The sequence below is a fragment of the Bacillus rossius genome, chromosome 5, assembly GCF_032445375.1.
Source record: "Bacillus rossius redtenbacheri isolate Brsri chromosome 5, Brsri_v3, whole genome shotgun sequence".
NCBI classification, from domain to species: domain Eukaryota; kingdom Metazoa; phylum Arthropoda; class Insecta; order Phasmatodea; family Bacillidae; genus Bacillus; species Bacillus rossius.
The window spans coordinates 33417344-33443224 of record NC_086333.1 but is presented as its reverse complement, the minus strand read 5'-3'; positions in this window follow the sequence as shown (position 1 = coordinate 33443224).

The window sequence follows — 25881 nt, the reverse complement described above, 5'->3', positions numbered from 1 at the left end:
TTATCAACTTATAATCGACTCTTAGAGACCACTGACCCAGTAGAAGAGCGATCAAAGCACTAAGTCAGTAATGTGAAATTCAGGGGAACGAATCCGCCCACCCCCGAAGTTATTTAAACTAGTTAAATATTTTAAGGAACAACCATAATAAGAAACATAAAACCATTTTTACAGTAGAAGTAGCCAATACCGATAAAAAAAAATAAAGCTATGCATACCTACGATGGTAGTGGGCCTAGCAGGCGTCACTAGCAGAACTGCTGACCACTGAGCAGGATTGAGTATGAAAAAATACGAAAGTGCCCAAAGATTGTCAATGAGGTCCCGATCTTAGGCATTGAGCGTTGGAAACGCCTGAACATTGCCGAATCCTGACGAATGACAAACCACCATCAACATCGTAGTACCATCACAATTACATAGGGCCAGCATTCCCCATGTCCTACTACTCACAACATTACATTTTTTTAAATCTTTCACTTATTTAATTACTTGAGATGTGACTTGTTTTAATGCTCATGTGTAATAAAATGTGATAAATTTTATGGTTTGAGTACTATGGAAACGTGTTACGGTCATTTCTGCGTCGCAGAAACAATTTTTGTAGCTCATAACCAATTCTTCTCAGTTATAAATATAATAATAGAATCACGCGGGAAAGATATCGAGTTGGTGACGGTAAGCCTGATGTATAAATTGTGAGGAGAAAATTTAAAGGTTTGTCGTAAAAACTTTAAAATATATCCAAAAAAAGCTGCATATCCAGGTTTATGCTAAAGTTAAATTTCTCAAAACTATTAAAGGGTAAAATTAAATAAAAACTATGAAGAAAAAAATCTTTAAAAAATAGAGATTATATATAAAACATGCTTTTTTATTGTGTTGGCCAAGAAGAGAGATTAAAAAAAAATTAAAATGTTCAACACAAACCACATGAAAAGTAAGTAAGGCAGAACTTGTTAAGCCCGTCAGTAGCACTCAATCAGACCTGCTTCGCTGTGATTGGCGCTCGAGGCTGGGTGTGCGCTCAGCCGCCGGGATGACGCGAATGCTGGAAACTGCTCTCTAAGAGCCACCCTTCGTTACCAAAAACCCGGCGAGACTCCCGTGGCCTGTTATTAGCGCTTGTTCGCGCTAAATATGACGTGCGCGTAACTGGAGACTGCGCGTGGTTTGCGCGCCGCGCCGACCCTCCAGCCTCGCCCCCGGCGTGGTGTGCTCCTAGAGGGCGCTGGGAGCCGCTCCGGCCACAATTGGACGCTGCGAGCAGCCAGGGACGGAACTACACTAGTTTCCACCCGGGACAAGAACTCGTCTTAAGGCCCCTCCACACACCCCTTTTATGTGTCATGAATTTCCGACAGGAATATGAATGTCTTTAATCTCGGGTGGGATGTCACTCGGATGAGGATACGACACCGCTTAAAACTCGTTAACTATGAAAGCTACAGATTTGAAGTAATTATATCTTAGCATAGTCGACTTTGCTCGTGGTCGTAACGTATGACTCACCCGGTTAACATGTGCAGTTATGACGTAATGAACGTTGGTGGGGAGCGTCGAATTGGAGTCAGCGAGAACTGTAACCGATTTGAAATTTTCAAACTTTAAGCTGCTAATGAGTGAGCGCTGAGTGGTGCTAGTTGAGTGAAATAACTTTAAAGTTATTAACTTTGGTTTTGGAGCTCTTCATCGCAAAATGTCTCAGCGAGACCCGTATATGTTGGAGAAAATAAAGAAAACAAGCGTAATCGGCTGAGCAGAAGCATTAAAAAATGCAGAGAAGTGTCGTAGGTATCGAATGAAGCACAAAGCAGCCGAGAGAAATGAGCCAGTGGGGCAAAACGAGCCCATGAACGAGACGCTAATTTTACGCTCGAGCGAGCCTCAGCCGTCTACCTCGCGAAAAGCGACGGGGAATGCAGACAATTATTTAATAATGGACGTTGATATGCTCTGTGATGATTCTGATGTTGACATGGCGTCAGTTGAGCCAGTTCTTGCGAAAGATGGACTAAGTTTTTCGCGGTTTTATGCAGCAATTTTTCTGGCGTGGTCGGCCGACCGTCAAGTAAGACGTTCATCGAATTCACGTTAAGAAATAAATAAACTTCTAATTTTAACCGACTTAAAAAAAGGAGGTTCTCAATTCGTCTCTTTATATGTTTTTATGCCTGTTTGGGAATAACTTCTTTGTTTATGAACCAATTTTAAAGATTATTTTTTAGTTAAGTTCAGTATATCTCCAAGGTTGTCCCATTTTAATTTCATTGTTATTGGACCTTGAACTTCATAGATACAAAAGGAAACTCCTCTAAATCAAATATGAAACGTAGGTATAGAGATTGAAATATTATTAGGTTTATGAAAATTACAAAACAAGGTGGATACCTAACTATGTTCAAGGACGTGCTGGACTGGACTGGAATTAGACAACGAGGTTATCGACAAACAGCACGAGTGTGTAGACTGAGATATTATGGAAATAATAATGTCAATACTAAAGGTAGGTACGTACCTTACTATAGAACTAAGCAGAAACACATCAGAGCCCTTTAGCAAAAAATAATAGCATAAATACAGTGAATTGATTTATTGTGTATAAATTATGCAATTTTTAATGTTATGTTATAAGTATAAAAGATAATTTGTTAGTATATAATTTCTATTACAGAACGACGTTAGACTTCACAATTGTATCACTTCTGACAGTGCTCTTGCATCGTGTGGCCTACTCAATAACTGATTTGATTCTAAATCAGGCAATGCTATTCCTTACAAGGTTTTCACACGACTGAGAGCTACATACACCTGGTATTTAGCAAAATTTTTGTTTCCTAGGTTTATAACAGCTTTATCGAGTGTTGTGCCCGTGACTTGTGCACCGTGACTGCACAGTTTTAAATAAAAGGTAACATTCGGTGCTCGACAGTCAATTTAGCGGGAGTGGACCTGACCTATCTGGGAGTGGAGTCTGCAGGCAGGTACCCGGGCCTAAAAAAGGGCTGGTAAACTGCTCGACAAGGAGCTCCCTTGGCCCAGCAGTCGGTGGAGGTACCGAGGCAACCCCCATGTCCCTCCAGCCCGGGCACTGTAGTTGCCATTTTCTAGCTGGGGCAGACGGTGGTCGTCGCCGGACGAGTGTAGTCGTATCCGGGCTTTAACCGGCTGTAAACCCGTCGGGCCGAGGTACGGCGGGTCGGAGGGTACTCCGAGGCGACGAGGACACCCCGTGCCTGCACTCTGAAGCGTGATGGTCTGGTCAAGCTACCGGCGAACAGTCTGCCGAGTAGACCAAAAGTTGGTCGTAGTACGGGGAGAATCCACCATGTTTGAAGGGTGCCCCGCTGAGGTTTCCTCAAAGGCCCAGCATTCTTGTTGGGTAGGACTCGTACTTGGGAGTGGTGCCCCGAGTGTTTTAGGGGCAGGTATTAGGGTTCCCTAGCCCTTTGAAGTGCTGACGTTGTGAGCAACGAGGACAGCTCCGGTTACCAGCCTGGACAGCTGAGAGAGGTTGGGTAGGCCTCCACCGGACTGCGGGTTCGCTGGGTGATTGAGGAGTCCCAGTGTGAGGCGGGAGACTGGGGTAGGCGCCAGAAGTGATGACAACTCCAGAGGGCTAAGGGAGCATCCAACTTTCTGGTGAGCTGAGTGGGGTAGGAGGTGGTACATAAGCTGGGATGGGTAGCCTCAGCCTCTGTGTATAGCCAAAAGCTCTAACGCCCTTCCAGGTTGCGTATGCGGCGTATCCGCATCCATTCCCATGGGGGCCCCAGGGCGGTAGGGCCTGTCTGCTAAGAGCGCTGGGTTACGAAAGAAAAGGGGGGGAAACCCCTGGACTGGCATAGTCAACAACTGTGTACCTTTAACTGGGTCCCCACAATTCCCGAGACAGTTGAACTGCGCGCCGCTCGAGGGTACCTCTTCTGGACCATACAGTGGCCCGGCCGAGGCCCCAGCGGCCTTCCTTCCGGGTTCCGAGGCTATTCAGTTCCGGGCGCGCGCAGCAGTTGGCAGCGCCGCAAGTTCCAGCCAGCAGTTCGTATGCACTTGGCATCCAGGGCACATCGAGCTCCCCTGCGGTGCCTTCGCCGACGAAACTGCTTCCAGCTGCGCGCCGATCTTCATCCGGGCTGCCTTTCACCGCCGGTAGCCGTAATAACGACTCCGCCAGTCCTGCCAGTGGTTTGCGGACTGCTATTGGTATTTCTTACCAAAATTGGCGAAAAATTTTATATTTTAATTTATGTTTTAGTCAGCATAGTAATATTTTAACCATGGTAAGGATAATATGATATTCTATAATTAAACTTTATTTTGTTTTATCAAACTTATTATGTGGACAGTTATTCAGAAAAATGGTAACAAATAATTGTAACTAATGGAAGTGCTGAGACAAACAAAGCATAATTGCCCAAGCCAGTATTACTGCAAACACTATTTTTTAGTGGCACAGTTTTTTTTCATATGAATGTAAAAATAAAAAAAATCTGTTTATTTCATGATAATTTCTAATCCACTTACAAAAAAAAAAAACAAATTGGGCTCGAGGAGTCAACGTATAGATAAATATGCATTTTTTTTTTCGATATCCACATAAACGTAAGATAACTATGAACTAAATTGTACAAATCAAAAACTCTTTTCAAAGCGAATAAATAAATTGTAGATTCTTTAAATAAAATAAAAGAATTACGGAAGCATAAATCTTCAGCCGTTACGAAAACTGAGGCATAGACAAACACAAGCAGTGATACGATAATTCCGTAGCATTACTGCTGCGTCATTTCTACTTCTCACATGCCATTACAACTAGCATATAGCATGATCCCTATATGCATAACTGCCCTCCTTTGTCAACTTCCCATTCGACCGCTAGTGCATGCGTTGGAGTGGCATCGCCGCTGACGCGCTCTCCTCCTGTACCGGTTCCCCCACCACGTACCTGACTATTCCCCTCATGCGATCAAAATTAACGTGGCGCTCTAAAATTGCTGCCCACTCAGTAACGAAATTTCACCTAAATAAGATGTCAGTGTGGTGTCTCAGTGTAGGCATGTCGTTTGCGATACGGTCCGCAGTCATGCGCCGATGTGACAGTGCACTCTCGCACGCTGCACAGCTGACAAGTGGGTCTTGATGCTTGTGTCGAAGTGTTTAAGAGTGGTATATAGAGAAGCGGCTACTCAGAATCCGGCGCGAGCAGCACAAAATACTTCTAGCCTGGGCGGAGTTTAGCCTTGGAGGAGTGGCCTACTAGGAGCGCGTCCTGGCGAAATGATGTCGGTGGAGGGGATAGACTCGGTTTACCCTCCCTCACTCCATGGTCATTCCCTCCTCATGACGGCGCGGTACGGGTCGGGATGTCTCGACAGCATTGCTACCTGCCTGCCTGCCTTCCCCGTACGAGCGGAGCGCCGCGCGAGCTAACAGTGGCTACATACAACGTTTCATTCAACTCAAATGTCAAATAACGCGAAAAGTATGTTTGTCGTAATGGTAGCATTTTTTTACGCGTGTTTAGTAGTTCATAAGTAAAAAAAAAAAAGATAAAATGGATTACTATGTTTTTGCTAAAAACACAAACTTTTACATGAAGTGGGAAAAGTGATATTACATCGTAATTTTCGAAGTCACGTGGATATTAAACGTTACATATCCTCCAAGGAACATGAAATTACCTTATTCTGCAAACAAATCTTGCCGAAGTTAAATATATTTTCCGAATCGATGTTATGTATTTTTTATAACTCGCATCTGTCAATGATAGTTGTAAAAGCTTTTCGAAATACATACATATTATGTACTATTTCTTTAAAAAAAGTGTTCGTGTTTTTATAACATGGAATAATCTCATTTGTAATTGTTTCACTTGTGTCATGGCAATGAGTTATCATGCAGGTAGCATATATTTTATTTGGACGTGGTATAAAAAGGCACTATACAGAAAATCGTTACATAATTCCACATTATAAAACATGTATTTATTTCACACGTAATTCATACATTTTGTTTCACACCAATATACAATGTTCATTATGTTATAAAAGACAAATAAATTTAAAAAGAGCACTATAAATTAAACCAACGTGGGCACGAGTTACTTCCAAGAAAGACAAATTTTAAAAAAAAAACTGTACGGTATAATAGACATTTTAAACACAAATATTTTTACATCACAAAAACCTTTTTCAAAACAGTTTGCAGAAAAGTCCAACAATCTTAAAAGTATGTAGATGGCCTTTAGAGAGGTATTTAAGAGAAACAAATGCTTAAATAGAAATAATTTTACAAATCCGATACAGTAAACGACAACAGATTATTTAAACAAGTTTAGTAGAATTACACACAAATTGGTTTTTACCTGTGACGCACAAAAAATGTACATAAGCTTTATATTTTTAACTAGACAGGCATTTATACTATTCGATTTAATGCACACACACTTTTAAAACAACAAAACACAGAATTTAATTCAGCTTACCACTGAAGCAAAATATTTTTATGGTCGCTATTATACATTTATTTCGTTTCTCCTTTTTGTTAGGACTTACCAGACAAGAAGTTTATGCATACCGAACACTCTTTTTATGAAATTCTCTTGTTTCTCATTTAAAAATTTTACAAAATTTCTCAATTGGCTGCCAAATGAATTAATTTCCTTCAAAAGTAACAGTTACGAACACCTCAGTATTTATTCACCTAAACAAGCAATGTCTTCTATAATTTTAAACACCATTGCTCACTTGAGCATTTAACCATTCTGGAAAACTTAACTCAGCTTTAAAATTTACATTATAGGTAAGACATTTTATTTTTTTACATATCCAAAATAATTACGGTAATGATTCTCTAGGTAGCCACTGAACGTGACCACACGGGCTATACTTTCTTATGCACTCGTAGGTGCTGGCATACTAAAAATGAAGGTTCATGAAAATGCTTGGCATGGTTAAACGTTCTAGAAACAATGAGCAAGAATAATTTCCAGTATGAAAGGTGATAGTTTATGAAGCAAAGTGAGCAGGCGACTTAGATTGATAAATCAAACAGGTCACTATAAAAATTAGTTTGAATGATTATCCAAGACCAACATTTTCTTGAAAGTTCTGCAAAAGCTTGAAAAATGTTCACGTTTAGTGTAATCAGGGTGTAATATTCGGTTTTGTTTTGGACGATCTTCGTTTTCCCATGCATTTTATCTTATGACTTCTGATAGCCTCTGTTATGTGCGGCGGATCCCAAATTTCCATATTTCTTGTGTGTCTAGGATCAACTAATTCCGGAAGAACGCATTGTGTGTAAAATAAAACGAGTTTTGGTTCCATTTTTTTCTTTCCAGAATGTGTCGTCTCTGAAAATTTCCAATAGGTACTTTTAATTTATTTTGGCTCGAAGTCCAGATGCCAAACAAGCAAATATCCCTTCTGGTTATGTGAAGTTGACCCTGGACTTGGTAGAAATATTCAGGATCTTTTTTAAATGAAATGACAGTAGGACTTTCTTCAGAATATTTCAAATACTTTATTTTGCCTTCTCGCATGGCTTCATTTATGTCCATTCCATATGCCGAAGCAGGACACTATTTCTACGAGACGACCTTCGCCAACAAGGCCATCGGGTGTTGCGGCAAGAAATGGGTGTTCTTGGTCAATAAAAAGACCAGCTTTACTTATATTAATTTTTTCCTGGTCTTCTAGCTATTTGATGACTATTTCTTCGGACTGCCTGCCATGTTGTACTGCTGGAACATTAAGTATGTCATGAGAGTATATTATGGCTCTTACTAGGTTCTAGCAGGTTGTTGTTGGCTTCAAATAGGTTCAAACGTTTTATTACAAAAATTCTAAATCAGCAATAAATGTTTGTTCTAAATACCTTTCTTTCCTGTTGAACACTGCTCATTTCATACGCCATTTTATTAAGTTTTCAACGATGTTGATGTTTTCTATGATGATGGTGTCAGACACTTCCGTGGACCAATGAAAAACACCGGCTTCCGTTTCCAGCAGTTGGATTGGTGGCTGAAGTTTGGCGTACGATTTGGTGACTGTCCTGCAAAGATTAAAACAAAATATATTTGTGACATGTTGAGTATCAAAATTCCAAAAGTAACGAAATTTCCTATTTTGGCTCTCATATTTGAGTACAATTTTATAGTTGTGTGTTCCGCTCAAAATGTTGATGAATTACTCTTTAAAGGTAGTGAAATATTCAGTTAATTCTATAATCCTGCCTATAAACTCTACCACTGTTCGCAAACTAATCAGTAAATGTGGGATATGATGTAAGAGAGTTTTATTGTACACTAATATGACAAGTCTAATTCCAGAATGTAGGTACAGCACGAGATACGGGCATACACATGCATGCACGTACAAACTTGCATACAAAGAAGTAACATTCAAAAAAAAGGAAAGGCTACGTGGAACAATAATAATTTATGTCATATATTTACTGAATGTTTTTTGTTTGCAGGAGAGCCATATTGTATATCGTCCTTTACTAGAAAGCCTACGAGGCGAAAATTTTTCGCACTCAATATTTTTTATAAGGAAACATGGACAATCACCCAATGACGCACTTGAATATTGCAACATACAGCAGTAAGGATTCCTGGCGTTTTTCCAGCTAGCGGCTACCACAAGTAACACAATAATTTGTTGATAGTCGAACGCATTTGTAAACTGAGACACGCTCAAACAAGGGAAATGAGGTGGGGGATGAAGAAACTGTCTTTTGGAACCGAACACAGTGAGTTATCAATAGCTTGCCTTCCATTCTCGCAATTATTCCCCCACCCTCATAACTTCACCCATACTGATTAATTTAATTATCTTTCGGCTTGTTTTATAATAGCACTAGTATTTTTCACGTCACATGAACTTTTCTTGGACTGAATAAATGCCCTATTAGTTCACTTTTTAAAATTACTAATTGAAATTGATAATCGATGACGTATGTATGGTCGTCAAGCCATAATAACTTCCTATGACTTGCATACAACAGTAATACCGAGTATCTAACTTTTCTTTAATCTGTCCGTAACACTAGGCCTATATATATTTTTTTCCAAGAACAAATCCATAGAAGTTCAATTACTGAACTGAAAATTATTTATATGAAAAATTTAAGCCTTTCATTAGACTCTGAACGTAATAAAATGCTAATTATAAATGTTATCGTTAAATACAGTTCGCAGTTTGTGTAGTATAAAACACTGGCTACTTACTCCTCATCAGGATTCAGAACCATATTTTCATTCCCTGCGTTGCTTGATCCTGGTAAAGAAAAATGAGCCGTCAAGTTAGCTGTTTGGGGATCAGTTATTGTGCTGTTGACTTCCTCTTGAACTGCACCATATTCTTCAACTCTTCGGATTTTTCTAAAAAATTAAATGCATTGTACAAACTAAGTTGTAAAATATGTTTCTTAAAATAGTTTTTAGCCGGTTTTGGAATTCTCCGGTGTTCTTTTACATTGATAAAAGAAAAATTAATATCGGTATCGCTATATCTTACCTTTGTTTCTGGTACTCAATCAGATCCGTTGGTCTTCTTTTCTTCCGTTTCGCACTTAAATAAAGTCGCCCTAACTTACCGATTAATTTGTCTTGCTTTTTTTCCATGCGTACCGACTAACAGATAATTGCGTCTTTTTTATATTATGCGAAAGCTCACAAACAGCATTAACGAACCATTGATCGAATCAGCAGACTTAAAAATCTTTTACAATGTAGTTTGCTACCGAGTGAAGATTCTTTTCAAGCTACTCGCCAAGGAAATCGTCTGTCCCATGATAGTCCAGGAAAGATATGAAAAAAACATGGACAAATTGCAAGAAAAGGTTTTTTTTACATCAAAATTCGCAGAAAAATTCATAGAATAACATATCCAAAATCCACCGAAATCCACTTTCTTTTGGTAACTTTTTTCCGGGTTTTGTCCCGGAAAAAACACGAAATAAAATAATAACTCAAAAACGGTGCATGTGATGACAAAACCTGTAGAGGCAAAAATTAAAGAAGATTAACTTTTCCATAACATATCCAAAGTTCAAGAAAATCAGCTTATAAATTCTGCTTCGTTTTCCGGGATTAGTCCCGGAAAAAATATTAAAAATGAAATAAATCGCAAATTGTGCACTTTACAGCATAATGGTTTAGGAAAAAGATAAAGTAAACAATGTTTATCATAATATATGAGAATTTAACACAGATCAACATTTAATTTTTTTTTGTTTTTCAGGAAATGTCCCGGTAAAAAGTTATCGAAAGCAAAAAAAAACGGAAATCGTGCACTGTACTTCAAAATAAATCGTGAATTAAATTATGGGCAAAAAAATTGCATTATATAATTGACCTTTATCAAATTGTGCTTAAAATTTGTGTACTATTGTCCTGGCTGGTATATGTAGTTACTATTTATACGATTGAATTCCCATTCCCTTGTACTGAGTGATTTTATGTATCCATGTGTTATAACTCTGCAAACGATAAAATATATAAAATTAAATTAAATATGTCATTGACGGAGGATATTTACTTCATCAGTTACCTTGGCCCCATACTGCAACATACAACGAGATCGCTCAGCTGTACGTGAGTTTCATCTTAAAAAATTATGGATTAGCAACTACTGTATTTGATGGATATGGGAAAACTCACAGTACTAAAGACACAGCACATATGAGAAGAACAAGAGGTAATGCATCACCCGTAGTTGAATTCACAGGAGAAATGCATCTATCACTCCGTAAAGATATGTTTCTTTTGAACGAGCGAAATAAAGGACAATTTGTAAGGTTATTAGCAATACATTTACGCGAAGCAGAATGTCCTGTTGTTGAAGCACCAGGTGATGCAGATATTTACATTGTCCAAGAAGCTTTAAAATGTGCAAAATAACAGTTGACAATAGTTATAGGAACAGACACAGATTTACTTGTCCTTTTACTCTACTACTTTGGCTCACAAACACATAACTGTTTGTGTTTAAAAAGTGAACAAAGGCAGAAGAAAACATATCACATTAAGGAGCTAAAGCTGAAGCTCGGTGATGAAATTTGTAGTAATATTCTTTTCTGTCATGCATTCATGGGATGTGACACATCACACATCTATGGTATAGGAAAGGGGAAAACATTGGATCTGCTCCAGAATGACAGTGCCTTCAGGCAACTTGCGAAAGTATTTCAGATAGTATTCCCAGTGTGTCAAAAGAAGACACTGTAAAATCGGCAGAACAGCTGTAGTACGCCTGTACAATGGGTCAAGAATTGACACACTCGACACTTTGCGTTGTAAAGTGTTTAGTGAGAATGCAGCTACTAGTTCCAAATGTGTACAACCAGAACAATTACCTCCAACTAGTGCTTCAGCTCGTTTCCATTTCTTAAGGGTTTTCTATCAGATACAAGAATGGAAGGGAATTAAGATGAATCCAGAAGAATGGGGATGGAGAAAATGTGGCTACCTTCTCTTGCCAATTTCGACAGACAAGCCAACAGTTCCGGAATGCCTTTTTAAGGTAATCAGGTGCACTTGCAAGGAAGATGGTTGCGGTGCATCCAACTGCAGTTCTAGGAAACACGGCATCTCATGTTCTTCGGCTTGTGGAAACTGTCATGGATCAACCTGTAAAAACCGTGAATTACCTCCCGAGGACTGCAATTACTGTGACGGCTTTTAAGGTAGGGTGTTCCTACATATCCATGCAAATTAGCCAGTTTTCCTAACCAAATACACAGATATTTAATGCTGTGACCTTTTAATATACCATTTTGTTCAGAAAAATATAATCTTTTCCAATATAGTTACAAATTTTCATTTTTCTCATCGAATAACTAGAAATTCGTCAATGAATTGCTTGTTTTTACCATTTTTTAAATACATTTTGCGTCACGATTTCCAAAATATAAAACTATATTGGAAAAACTGCATTACTTTTCTCGTCAGATTAATACTCTGGAAGCTGTAGCTATCATAATTCTCGAGAAAATAGGCTAGTAGTGGACGCATGTATAACTGGTTTTAAAAAGGGGTATATACCACTCTTAAACAGGATGATTCTGTTAAATAACATTTCGAGCTTATATGTAGGTAATTTTCCGAATTGTTGGATCAGTTTGTTAACATTAATAGAAATATAAAATCACGTTAATGTTTGTTTAGGTAACCTATATTTTAAATTAAAGTACTTATGTATGTTACCTAATGCATGTTTATTCAGTATTGTGTGTTAGAGTGCATCCCAATGTGTGTATATTTTTCTATTTCTTCTCGATACAGGTCACTGGAAATCTTGTGTAAATTTAATTGTATGGTATGTTTTGTGAGAATGGACGTGTCGAATTTTTCTTTCAAACGATAAGCAGTTGAAATGAGTCTGATTTTGTTTTCTGGAATATAATTTTGGTAGATTTCAAAAACGTTTTAACACATCACTAACTGAAAAAAGGAATATAATTTAAGTGACTTTAAATATATATTATGGAAAATGAATATAGTTCGGATCTGACAATTTGACATGGGATACAATGCTTTCTGTTATTTTGCCTACATATTCAATACTTTTTCCGTGGCCGATCACAAAATAAAATCTATTTACCAGATTTCAGTGAATTTAGGATCTGGTAAAGGAAATCTTGTGTGCTTCTGTTTGTCCCACCGAAACTTTTTCAATACGATGTTCCGTTTTCGTTTTATTGAATTTTTAAAGATTTTCCAGGACGAGTCACAAAAAAAACTATACATATAAAAATATATACATTTATATATATGAGCAGATTTTGGTGAAATTAAATTATATTTAATACAAAAAAAGTCTTTAATTTTAGTCACGACTTTCTTTGACGTACGATACGTTTTCGATTTGTCCTTTTTTTTCCAGGAAATTTTCTGGAAAACCAAAAACCTATTTTGTGTTGATTTTTGTTAATTTGTAATATATTATGAAAATCGTTGTGTACTTTAACTTTGTCCTGAAACATTTTGCTGTAAAATGCGCTATTTTCAATTTATTTCAATATTTTAGGTTTTTCCGTGACGAATTCCAGAAAACAAAATAGTAGTTATTAGTGTATTTTTGTAAATTTTTTGTATGTTATGGTAAATTTGGCTCTCTTTAATTTTAGTGTCTCTACCTTTCTTCGTAGAACGCACCGTTTTCCAGTTATTAATTTATTCCGCATTTTTCCGGGACAAATCCCGGAAAAAACGTTACCAAAATAAAGTGGATTTCGGTGGATTTTGGATATGTTATTCTACAAATTTTTCTGCAAATTTTGATATAATAAAACCTTTTCTTGCAATTTGTCCGTAAATCGACCCCTTTTTCTCATAAAATGCCTGGACTATGAATCCTTCAGAGAAACGGTGTTGCTGTGTAGCGGGAGGAGGTTGAAGGGAGGAGGGAGGTTTATCACCGTTACAGATCAGCACTTCCCCTACAGCGGGCGACGTTGAGGCGTGTCAGTGTCATCCCCACCCTGCTCGTCTTCCCGGAGCTTGGCGTCAACCTTCACGTCGAGCAGCACAAGGCAGACACTGAAAATGCCAAATTAGCCAGTTTTCCTAACCAAATAAACTGATATTTAATGCGGTGACCTTATACTTTTAATATACCATTTTGTTCAGAAAAATATAATCTTTTCCAATATAGATTCAAATTTTAATTTTTCTCATCGAATAACTAGAAATTCGTCAACGAATTGCTTGTTTTTACCATTTTTTTAAATATATTTTGCGTCACGATTTCCAAAATATAAAACTATATTGGAAAAACTGCATTACTTTTCTCGTCAGATTAATAATCTGGAAGCTGTAGCTATCATAATTCTCGAGAAAATAGGCTAGTAGTGGACGCATGTATAACTGGTTTTAAAAAGGGGTATATACCACTCTTAAGGTGGAAACTGATAAGCGTACCACCACGGCAGTAGCTTTTCACGAGAATATCTACTGCGATCATGTCAGTTTACACGTGCGTAAAATGTTTTGATACTCGACTGATCCATAATAAATATATTAAATTTTTATATGTATGTTATTGCCAATGTTGTGGTAGAAGAGGAACATAAGCAAACGAGAGGAAATAAACTGGATAAAATTTGCTTGTGATTATCAATAGAACTGAGGTATCAAATTAAAAAAATTATAGAATAATGCAGCCAACGAAGAAATTTAGATTTTATTATTTCTTCGTATTGATGAAATATGTTTAAATTTTTTTACTGATAACAAAAGCATTAATAATATTGTTTTATACTATTCATGGAATTTATCAAGGAAATAAATTTTAAAATTATGAATAATCACTGCTTGCAATCAAATCACATTTGAATTCTGTCAACTTTTTAGATAGGCCTAACATCGCAAGGGAACTGTAATCAGTAGCGTAAATGTAGCTATTATAGTAGTACTCGGACACAAGCTACAGTAATAGTAAGTTTATAGAAATACTATCACCACCTCAATACTCATGTAACTAGGTATCTTGAGCATTGTGTTAATAACAGAAACATTACCAAACAGATAACTTAAATAAATAAAATATGGTATTCATAAATTGAAGCTAAAGCTCCAATTGAATTATTAATATATTTTTTAGACGGGTAAGGATTAGTTTTTATGACTTCAACCTATATACTAAAGTAAATAAAAAAATTGTCGATAATTGAGCACTATGTTTAGCCAAATAGTATTATACAATTTCTTCCAAACTACTTCCTAAACTTATTAACTTAATATATTTTAAATAAACAAATTAAAGACTTAACTTTAACATTTATTAAAATAAAATTAACCGTTAATATATATATATATATATATATATATATATATATATATTTATATATATATATTTCTTGTGTGCGTGTGTATGTCACTGAACTCCTCCTAGACGGCTGGACCGATTTTGATGAAATTTTGTGTGTGAGTTCACGGGGATACGAGGATGGTTTAGATTCACAATTGGATATTTTATCTCGATTCTGAGTTAAGAAAAACTTAAAAAAACACGCTTTAAAAGCAAAAATTGCAACGCATTATTAGAAGCCATTAAGTTTTGCTATTGTAAGGAACTAAGTAGAGTAAGAAAAAAATAAAGATCCTGACAGTTTATAGCGTCGCCATATTTGTTTCAATTTTCAATACCCTTTTTGTATATTACAATTTAAATTGCAGAAAAAAAATCATGTTTCATAGCCACACAAATAGTGAGGATGGTTTAGATTCACAATTGGATATTTTATCTCGATTCTGAGTTATTAAAAACTAAAAAAAAACACGCTTTAAAAGCAAAAATTGCAACGCATTATTAGAAGCCATTAAGTTTTGCTATTGTAAAGAACTAAGTAGAGAGTAAGAAAAAAATAAAGATCCTGACAGTTTATAGCGTCGCCATATTTGTTTCAATTTTCAATACCATTTTGTATATTACAATTTAAATTGCAGAAAAAAATCATGTTTCATAGCCACACAAATAGTGAGGATGGTTTAGATTCACAATTGGATATTTTATCTCGATTCTGAGTTAATAAACACTAAAAAAAACACGCTTTAAAAGCAAAAATTGCAACACATTATTAGAAGCCATTAAGTTTTGCTATTGTAAGGAACTAAGTAGAGAGTAAGAAAAAAATAATGATCCTGACAGTTTATAGTGTCGCCATATTTGTTTCAATTTTCAATACCCTTTTTGTATATTACAATTTAAATTGCAAAAAAAAATATCATGTTTCATAGCCACACAAATAGTGAGTATATGTCATTTCTCTATGTCCACGAGGTCTCGCCGCGTCAATTTTCTCCTTGGAGCGAACCCGTCCGCTTAATTAAATAAACAGCTTTTATCGTTGAATGATTTCATGATTTATTTAATGAAAATATGCTCTCATAAAAAAATTAGTTAGATAGACATTCAATAGGTGTCTTTCTCTCACTCTCTCTCTCTCTGAAATGTATGTAGCTTGCTCGCGGGTCAGTAATGCAGACAATCTTTACATTCTAGCTCGAGACGGAAAAAACAGTAAATTTGGTTTACAAAGACATTTTATGAAGTGTCTTCCCGTCATTACATTTGAAAGTAGAAACATATTTACTCAAAATTTAGGTAGTAACATATTTTTATTTCAAAGACTGAAATAGAGGTGAGAAAAATTATCATTTGTGAACATAAGAAAACTACTACAACTGTATCAACTGTTATGTTATAATGTTTAAATTTCTAAATGGTGCAAGATAATACAAAATTCCATGCGGAAAAAGTCGTGGGCAGCAGATACGTATAGTTATAGGTGTGGGGCTATGCATGCTGATTTTTCATATACTGCATAGATGCGAACATGTAAGAATAATCTATCTATCTTACTATAATAAAACAGTACTTTTTCTGTCTGTCTGTTTGTGCGCGATTTTGATGAAATTTTGTGTGTGAGTTCACGGGGATTCTAGGATGGTTTAGATTCACAATTGGATATTTTATCTCGATTCTGAGTTAAGAAAAACTAAAAATACACGCTTTAAAAGCAAAAAAAAAAACTAAGCATTGTTGATAATTAGCCTCCATGGCAACGGGCTTTTGCATTGTTGTTGCCTTCTGCGTAACCATGGGAAAGGTTTTTGGTAACGGCAGTGGCGTGCCCAAGAGGAGGGGTATGTATAATGAGAAGATACAAAATGTCCAGCGTAGAAATACTTACCGCCATATCCATATCTCACAAAAAGTACATTTGGGCAGGACAATGTCTGTCGGGTCCGCTAGAAAGATATATAGAGAGATAGAGATATAAATAGAAAGTTAGAGAGAGTTATAGAGATATACATAGAGAGATAGAGAATTAGAGAGATAAAGAGAGATGCTTAGTATACGTTTAAAAAATTACAAAAAAAATTGATTGAGGCATTGCAACGCATGCCGGGCATTATCTAGTATATATATACTAGCTGCCCGACCCGGCTTCGCACGGCTATACTAATGGAAAAAAATTAAGCCACATCTCCCATTTATAGTAATGGTAAATAAAAAAAAAATTCAGTGAAAATTTATTACAATGCTGTATAATGTACCGGAGAGAAAATGAATAGCACCGATGGTTACCCGACTCGTGCACGCAACGTACAACTGATGTACCCGTACTTCGCTACGGCAGTCTACAGGCAGATCACTCTTGCGCCGCTCATAATACATGCCCCTCGTTGTGGGTACGCCACTGCCGCGCGATGCCCGTTGCCATGGAGACGCAGAAGGCATGAACAATGCAAAATACTGTTCTCATGCAGACAAAGTACCCACTGTTGCCTGGTTTTAACCACCCATTAGATCTAATTTTCGGAAAATGTCATCCTGCGTAACATAAGGAACATTAGGGGCAGGCATATTTCGCGAAAAAAACTGCTCGGCGTCGGCGGTCCCTCTCCCACGCTCCCCCTACCCCTGCCCACTACCGCCACACCTCCCCCTCCCACTCCCGCCACACCTCCCCTTCCCACTACCACCACACCTCCCCCTCCACCCCCCAATTCCCACAACACCTCCCCCTCCCACTCCCGCCACACCTCCCCTTCCCCCTACCACCACACCTCCCCCTCCACCACCCACTACCACCACACCTCCCCCTCCCACTACCACTTGCAAAATTTCAACGGTGATGAGGACTGCACTAACAATGAAATAGCCGTTGCCATAGAGACGAATGAAGCATCAACAAAGCAACAGCCGTTGCCATGGTTATTTCCTACCAAAAACTGGAAATAAAAAAAAATTTAGGGGTGGACTACCCCTAACATTTAGGGGGATGAAAAATAGATGTTGGCCGATTCTCATAGATACCGGATAAGCACAAAAAATTTCATCAAAATCGGTCAAGCCGTTTCAGAGGAGTATGGCAACGAAAACTGTGACACGAGAATTTTATATATAAGATATATATATACACACACACACATGGTTGCTAGATTCCCGATATTTTTAAAGCAATGGAAAGTACTGCGTTGGTTTCACGCTATCGTATCTTAAATGAATAATTAACAGTCTAAAACAATAATTACTCTACAGCAGTAAAAATGTTTCAGAGTTAGAGCAGAAAATAAGTCAAGCTGACATCAAACTTTCTGCCACTTGTGCTATTGAGTGCTGTGCGCATGTACGTACAAAAATCTTATTTTTATCGTCTTAGACTCAATTAAGATTTTTTCAAATATTTATATCCTCTTTTCATACATATAGTTAATATAATTCCATTAAAAATAAAATGTTATACGTATAAATATAATTAAGTTATGTATATGAAAAATCTAAAAGCATAGTTTTGTCGGAAGAAAAATTACACAGTTTGGATTTACCATGCAAGTTGAAAACCTATAAGAATGAATTATATATAATCTAAAACATATTTTAAAGAACGTTAAATATACTAACACGCTTGTGTCTCACAACAAAACACAACACATTTTTTTTTATGTAACTCCATTGTAAATTTTCTTTGTCTCACCAGCTTTAAAGTAACATAATACTTTCATGGCTTATGGCTTCGTGAAAGAGCCATAAATATATTTTTAAACACAAAGTTTCTTAATGGAATTGTTGAAGTGGATTGCAATGTACGCACATTGCCTCACCTTGGTAATAAAAAACTCTGCAATGACAAAATTGCGAACGTAGTATCACTACAGTAAGATGTGTATCTTCATAACTCACACTAAATGAATACGGTTATATCACCTGATTTAAATTTGCACTAGAACAAGAACTAGGTAATAACCTATAGTGATTAATCTTGGAATTACTCCGTTAACACTCTATGAAAAGAACAATGTTATGTCAAGTGCTTAAAATCCTTGTATTTACTAAGATCTTTCGTCAGTAACACTAGATAAGTATTCAGAATTATTATCAACCCTAATACAATTAAATACGTACACCCTTTGAACAATAACATTCCTAAAATGTACCCTACACACTATTTACTATGAAAAATTACTGGTAAATACATAAATTGTTCTGGAGACACATGCACATGTTACGATATCAACGAAAATTCAGTATGTCATGCTATCGCTCTTAATAAAACTTTTGATTAATATTAGTGTCCAGAAAATCATATTCTATCGTGAATAGGATCCAGAAATATGTTTATCAATTGATGTTATGTATTCGTAGCTGTATCTCATTAGGTCTTGTAAAATAACTACACTTCAGACCACTGATTTTGGTAAAATGTAACGAATATAAATATAAAGTTCTAAGTTTGGACGAATCATGAAAGTCTTATAAAAAATGTTGAAACAAATTAAATTTGTTGTATTAAATAGTTTGACACTTCTACCTGTTTACCACTTGATTTTCTTATCAATTAATTGTAGGTGAAGTAATTCAAATTAACAGTATAGCTCAAAGAATATCTGTTAATTTTATCAAAATTACATAAAACTTTAATGTTAAATTAATATTGCTTTAACATTAAAATAAATATACATAACTCTTTTATAACTGTTTGTCATTAATCGTTTCAGCAATATTCTCAACATTTTCAATACTTCGTTTCATTTCACAAAAAACAGATTTTTATAACATAAACAAACATAAATAAATTTTCAGGTCCATATACATTACTTTGCAAAGAGTTATCTTATAACACCAGTTGAATAAAAGTTATATAAATTATTATTAGTGTTTCTAAACTGAAGAAATATATAAAATGTCTATATTGTATGCCTGTAGACGTGCAATGGGATGACAATGTTGTCATTGTAATTTTCTTCCCGTCTTTTAATTTCCCGGTTTTTGCCACAGTTTTTATCTATTATAGTATTGCTGTCATTGCGTAACAGATATTTTTGCATGCAGGCTAAACTATATACTATTATTTGAACTTTGTTAGATTGTTCCAAAATTTGTAAGATGATTTATTTTGACAATTAAAACATTAAAAAAAACGCGTAAACTATTTTATAAGGTTATTGTGCTATTTAATTTCTGAGTTTAAAATTAATTATTAAAAGATAAGTAACAAAATTTCCACTTTAGATATTGTAAATAATTTCACAGTTTACATGGGATTCAACGCACTGTCGTGCCAACCTTAACAACACGATCTTGGGATAACCATTAAAGATTATTTTTTGTAGGGCTATACGGTCACATAAATCTTAAAAAAAAAAAAATCCTTAAGAAATAATTACAAACATATAACTCTAAAATATTTTTAAACGTTTTTTTTTATTGAAAACGTAACGTGTTTCAATTTCTGCTGAAATCGTTATTACTTTTAGCTTTATTATTAAAAAGGTAAAATTTTACAGTAAAGTTCGTTCCATTTTCCTGGATAAAGCATTGGACCGCGCAGAAAGAGAACTTATGCACTGAAGCAAGGATAGGTAATTAGTGGAATCATGATCATATGCTGAAAAATCATAAAACCGAATAGCACTGTTATGCAAGTCAATAAACCACATGCAAAAAAAACATGAATCACAGTTTTGTCAACTTGAATACAAAAAAAATTGTTTGGTTATTCATTGAGGACATTTAAGTAACTATTCATTATGAGCAAACATATATTTAAAATTTAATATTGAATATTTTTTTATGCTAGAAAATTATGAAGTAAAAATAGTACTACTATATATATATATAAATTTAAAAATTAATCAATAATTTACAGATCACAAAGATTATTATCTCCCGACACTGTTAATGTTTTTTTTTTATATTAATAGAATGGTAAAAAATAATAGTTTGGGAAGATGAAAATTAAATTTTATAACTGTGTTAGCTAAAGAAAAAGTATTAAAACCTAGATGTATTCAGATATCTTTATGTAAATAATATATATATATATATGTATGTATACATATGTATCCACTGCGCCGATATTCACAAAAAATATTCAGGTTAAAGACCTCTGACAATATATGACGTCAATTTTCATTCATAATATGTAAAAATAATTCTAAGAAATTTTATAAATTATTGCATAATAATAGTGACATGGTAAAATTTAACATTTTAACATTGTATTCCTCTCTCAACTAAATTTAAATCTAAATACACACATTGGTTTTCGAAACCGCTTATTTTTCTTTTGAAACGCAAATAACACTCCTTTAGGCAGTACAAAAAACAAATAATGAAATTCAATACCATAAATTTTCATATTTAAGACGACTAGTAAAAATAAAAATTAAATCTGATAAAAACAAATGGATTGAAAGTATAAATAACAAAATAAAATCATCCCCATCTAAATTTTGGAACTCTGTTAAAATTATGAAGGAAAGTTACAAACAGTCTCCTGACGTTATTGAAAATAATGTACTATTAAGTGATCCAGCTGCTGTTGCCAATTCCTTTGGTAAACATTTTGCTGAAGTTTATGATCAGCCACGTGATGTGCATTTCCAACCACAAACGCATAAGTATGAAACTAACTTAATGCCACCTGTCATTACAATCAGCCGCGTTCTTGGGGCTATTAAATTTCTAAAATATACCAAATCTGCAGGAGTAGATGGTATTCCCAACTTTATTATTAAGGGCTGGAAGGAGATATTAGCACCTATTTTAGCTCACATTTTCAATAAAAGTCTGACTTCTTGAATCTATCCAAAATTATGGAAGCAAGCTATTGTTGTCCCAGTATTTAAAAAAGGTGATAGACAATTAGTTACTAATTATAGACCAATATAACTTTTATGTAGCTTTTCGTAAAGTTTTTGAAAAAAATTATACATAAAAATATTTCTTTACATAGATCCCATTTAATAGCGGATAGTCAACACGGTTTTGTACCTGGTAAAACTACGATCACAAATTTATTTGCGTTTGTTATTTATACGTACGGCGAAATTTTATCCCGCAAACAAGTGGATGCTATATATTTCGATTTAAGTAAAGCATTTGATACATGCAAGCACTCTCTAATTGTAGATAAATTAATTAGTTTTGGTTTGAATGCCTCCTACACTAACTGGTTCTGTAACTATCTAAATTGTTGTTCGTGTTTGTAGCACTTTATTCTCATCTTTTAATGCACCGTCAGGAGTGCCTCAGGGTGGAACCTTATAACCTTACTTATTTGTAATTTTTATAAACGACATAGCTAATGTTATTCAGCATTCCAGAGCTCTGCTCTATGCGGATGATCTAAAAATATATGGTACCATTAGAACACCAAGAGATTGTATATTGTTGCATGAAGATATAAATAATGTAACTAAGTGGTGTCAAACTAACGGAATGAATTTGAATGTGAAGAAGATTAAAAAAATATGCTATACTAAGAAAACATATACAGAAAATTTTAACTATGCAATAAACAACAACATGATACAGATAACTTATTGTATGCGTGATCTAGGTATTCTCTTATACCTATTCTAAATTTTACATTCATCACCACGTGGATAATTTAATTGCAAGTGCAAACAAAATAATAGGGCTTATTATTATTAAACTTATTTGGCTAGCTCTCTTGATTCTGTAATTAGTCTTTATTTTACCTTAGTAAGATCGAGATTAGAGTATGGCTCTGTCATCTGGAACTCCATAACTACCACTGACTCAAATAGGCTTTCAAATATACAAAAGAAATTGTTTAGATACATTTTTAACAAACATTTAATATATGATAATTCAGAGAATTTTAACTTTTACTTAACCCTTGAAACCCTGAACACGCATACACTGCAGTTTAGAAGGAAAGTTTCTGATAATGTTTTTGTAATAAAATGTTTTATAAATGATTACCACAGCAATGAAATATTAAACAAAATTGGTCTTCGAGTTCCTTCATTCAATCATAAAACAATGCGACCTTTTCGAACGTATCACATAAAAAATGAGCTATCAAAACGATGTACTGATAATTGTAATGATATTTTGAAAGATTTAGACCCTTTCAAAAGGGCAAAAATCTCAATGAAAGACATTTTGAATTCTTAATTTTCTTACAGTTAAGATAATTTCTGATGTAAGTAAAGTATTATTATTCATTAATTAATTTAAAATTGATAAATTTAGTTATTATAATTGTTTAAGTTAATTTTGTCATGTGTTTATGTTTGTGTTGTCCCATTTTATTATGGTGTTATTATTGTGTTTTGTGTATGTTATTGTTATTTTTTTGTAATATTTGTTAAGTGCCCACCTGTTAAAGGCTCTGACAGTTGGTAGGCACTCAAATAATTATAATAAAATTAAAAAATAAAATTAAATTAAAATTTAGAACATCCATTAAATAAAAAAAAAACTATGTCATCAATTTCCTTATTTAAAAAATTTAAATTACAAAAAAATAGTTAAAATCGAAAACTAACCAAGCATGTGTTGCAAAGTCTCGTTAAATTAAATTGTAATTTGTTTCAAGTAGTTTCATTTATACAAAACATCGCTCTAACATTATTTACTTATAAATCTCTCAATATATTTCTCTCTACATATATCTATACAGCTATCTCTATAGATCTCTACCTCCCTATATTTCACTGTCTACATCTATATATATTTATATAACTCTATATATCTACCTTTCTCTAATTCCATCTCTCTATATCGCTGTAATTCTCTATATATGTCTATGTTTATATATCCCTCTATCTAAATATATATATCCCTCTGTCTCCATCGATCTCTCTATTTCTTTTATTTCTCTCCATCTATCTACATCTCTATTCCTCTGTATCTATATGACTTTATCTACTTTTTATTTTTAATTCAATTAAAATTCGGTCATGCGTTTGCACTCATACAACGAAAACAAACGAACGGCCGCTAAACCACATGAAATACACAGTTTTGTTGAAACATCTGGCACACCACATATTGTTTATGTAAAACATGACTTGAAATGTCACTGCTTTATTTAATTAAATTCAATTCTGAGAATTGTCATCATTTGTTTTTAATTCATTTCAATTCTGTCATGCGCGCGCACTTACACACCAAAAACACACGAGATGCCGCTAAACTATATGAAATACACACATTTGTTAAAACGATTCGCGCACCAACTGTTGTAAATAGGTTGTAATAATTCAAAAACCTTCGCGGGCATGAAAACAACTCACTATAGTTGCATCGCAATTGGATAAATGGTTAAGAAACGCATACGAGATAAATAAATATTCATTTATATATTTTTATTTATTAGTTGTATACAAGTCGATTTGTTTTGCTAGCCAATTGCTAACCCGTTGACATCAAATTCAGAACAGACTCCCACTCCATAGACTAATACCTCTATGGATACGACACGCGCCCTACGACTAAGCCCATAGAAAGAGAAACTTTCATAAAATATTTACTGGTAATTATCCGATACGACTCTTGTCCCACCTATAGTACGTTGTCTCACGTAGACCGTAACCTTCCTTGTGTTTCCAAGGTCCAGTGTGCAAAGTTTCATCACAATCGGATTAATGGTCCAGGATCGTATACGGGACAAACAAAAATTATTTTATATATAAGGCTTTAGTTATCAGTCGGTTAAAATCCTTCAAGACTGCGCTACATTTCACCCTTATTTTAAAAGTAAGGCAGTTATCATACTTTTTTATGTCTTGTTGTAGATGACACAATAATGTTGGTACTCTATCAAATATGTTACTGCAATTTTTTAATACATGTGTTTAGAAATTCTGTATGTAGAATAAACTTTCAATTAACATCATAGCATTATGCAAAAACATAGCTTTTAATTACGGCATAGTTTCTATCATATTTGAAAAAATCAATACAGGAATGTCTTACCATTATCTTTTTCAGAGTTTTCTTGAACCCTTTAAAAACCACAGCATTAGCAATTTTTAGTTTAAATTGCTGTAGTGTGTTTTGAATAAGAGTTTTAAAGCACTAGAAAACCCATAACAAGACTTTTTTTCTAAGAAAGTTTTTAGATTCTATCACTTATAATTATAAATCTCTCACTTATAATTATAAATCTGAAATAACATTACACAATTTAAATTAATACCGATACGCTATATCTCTCACCGTACAAGCACACTAATATAATAATGGTTTAAATTTGTCCCATGTGTATTTTCGAACCATATATTGTAATTCGGTAAGAATATATTAAATAAATTTTGTAATTTTATACAATATCATAACTAGCTTTAATATACTATTAAATATTGTACTACACTTACCTTGTATCATATTTGCTGAAAAACAACAAAATATAATTAATGTGTATCTTAAAAATGTTTTTGATAAAAAATATATTTTTTAAATAAATATTGTTTCATTCATTAGACATATTTTTAACTGAAAATAATTTTATGTAAAAATAATTTCTTAATTATCTGCAGAATCCACACAAATCTTATACATGTATGGTAATAAAAGGAATGTTTTGGATGTATTCATAAACATTTAAACTTTTTGATATCCATTTTTAAAGACCATGAGTATTGTATCTTTAATATGTGAAACCATTACATACTAAATCCATTTTAATATATGAACGTGCATAGCGAAGCGAAAGAAAATTCTAAAAACTCCAAAATGAATGAAAATATTTTTTCAGTTTTAGTTAACTACTCATAACAAGGGACTAAGGGACTAAATTTTCTAGCTCCACTGACACATTCAGCAAGCAACTGTATGTAATTTATAAAGTACACTTTTGTTTTGGGATGCGAGCAATGCAAGCATATGATTACATCATTTGTAAAGCCTAATTTAATACAGAATGCAATGAGGTTGTTGGGTAAAAAAATTCAGGATTATAGCATTCACACATGTTTGTATAAAACAAAACCCGAAACAAATATATATATTTTATGGTAAAAAAAATAATTTAAAACATATTGGACCAAATCTTTTAGTATTTTAGTCATGTGCAATAAACATGTAGACTATAAAAGTTGCGTAACCA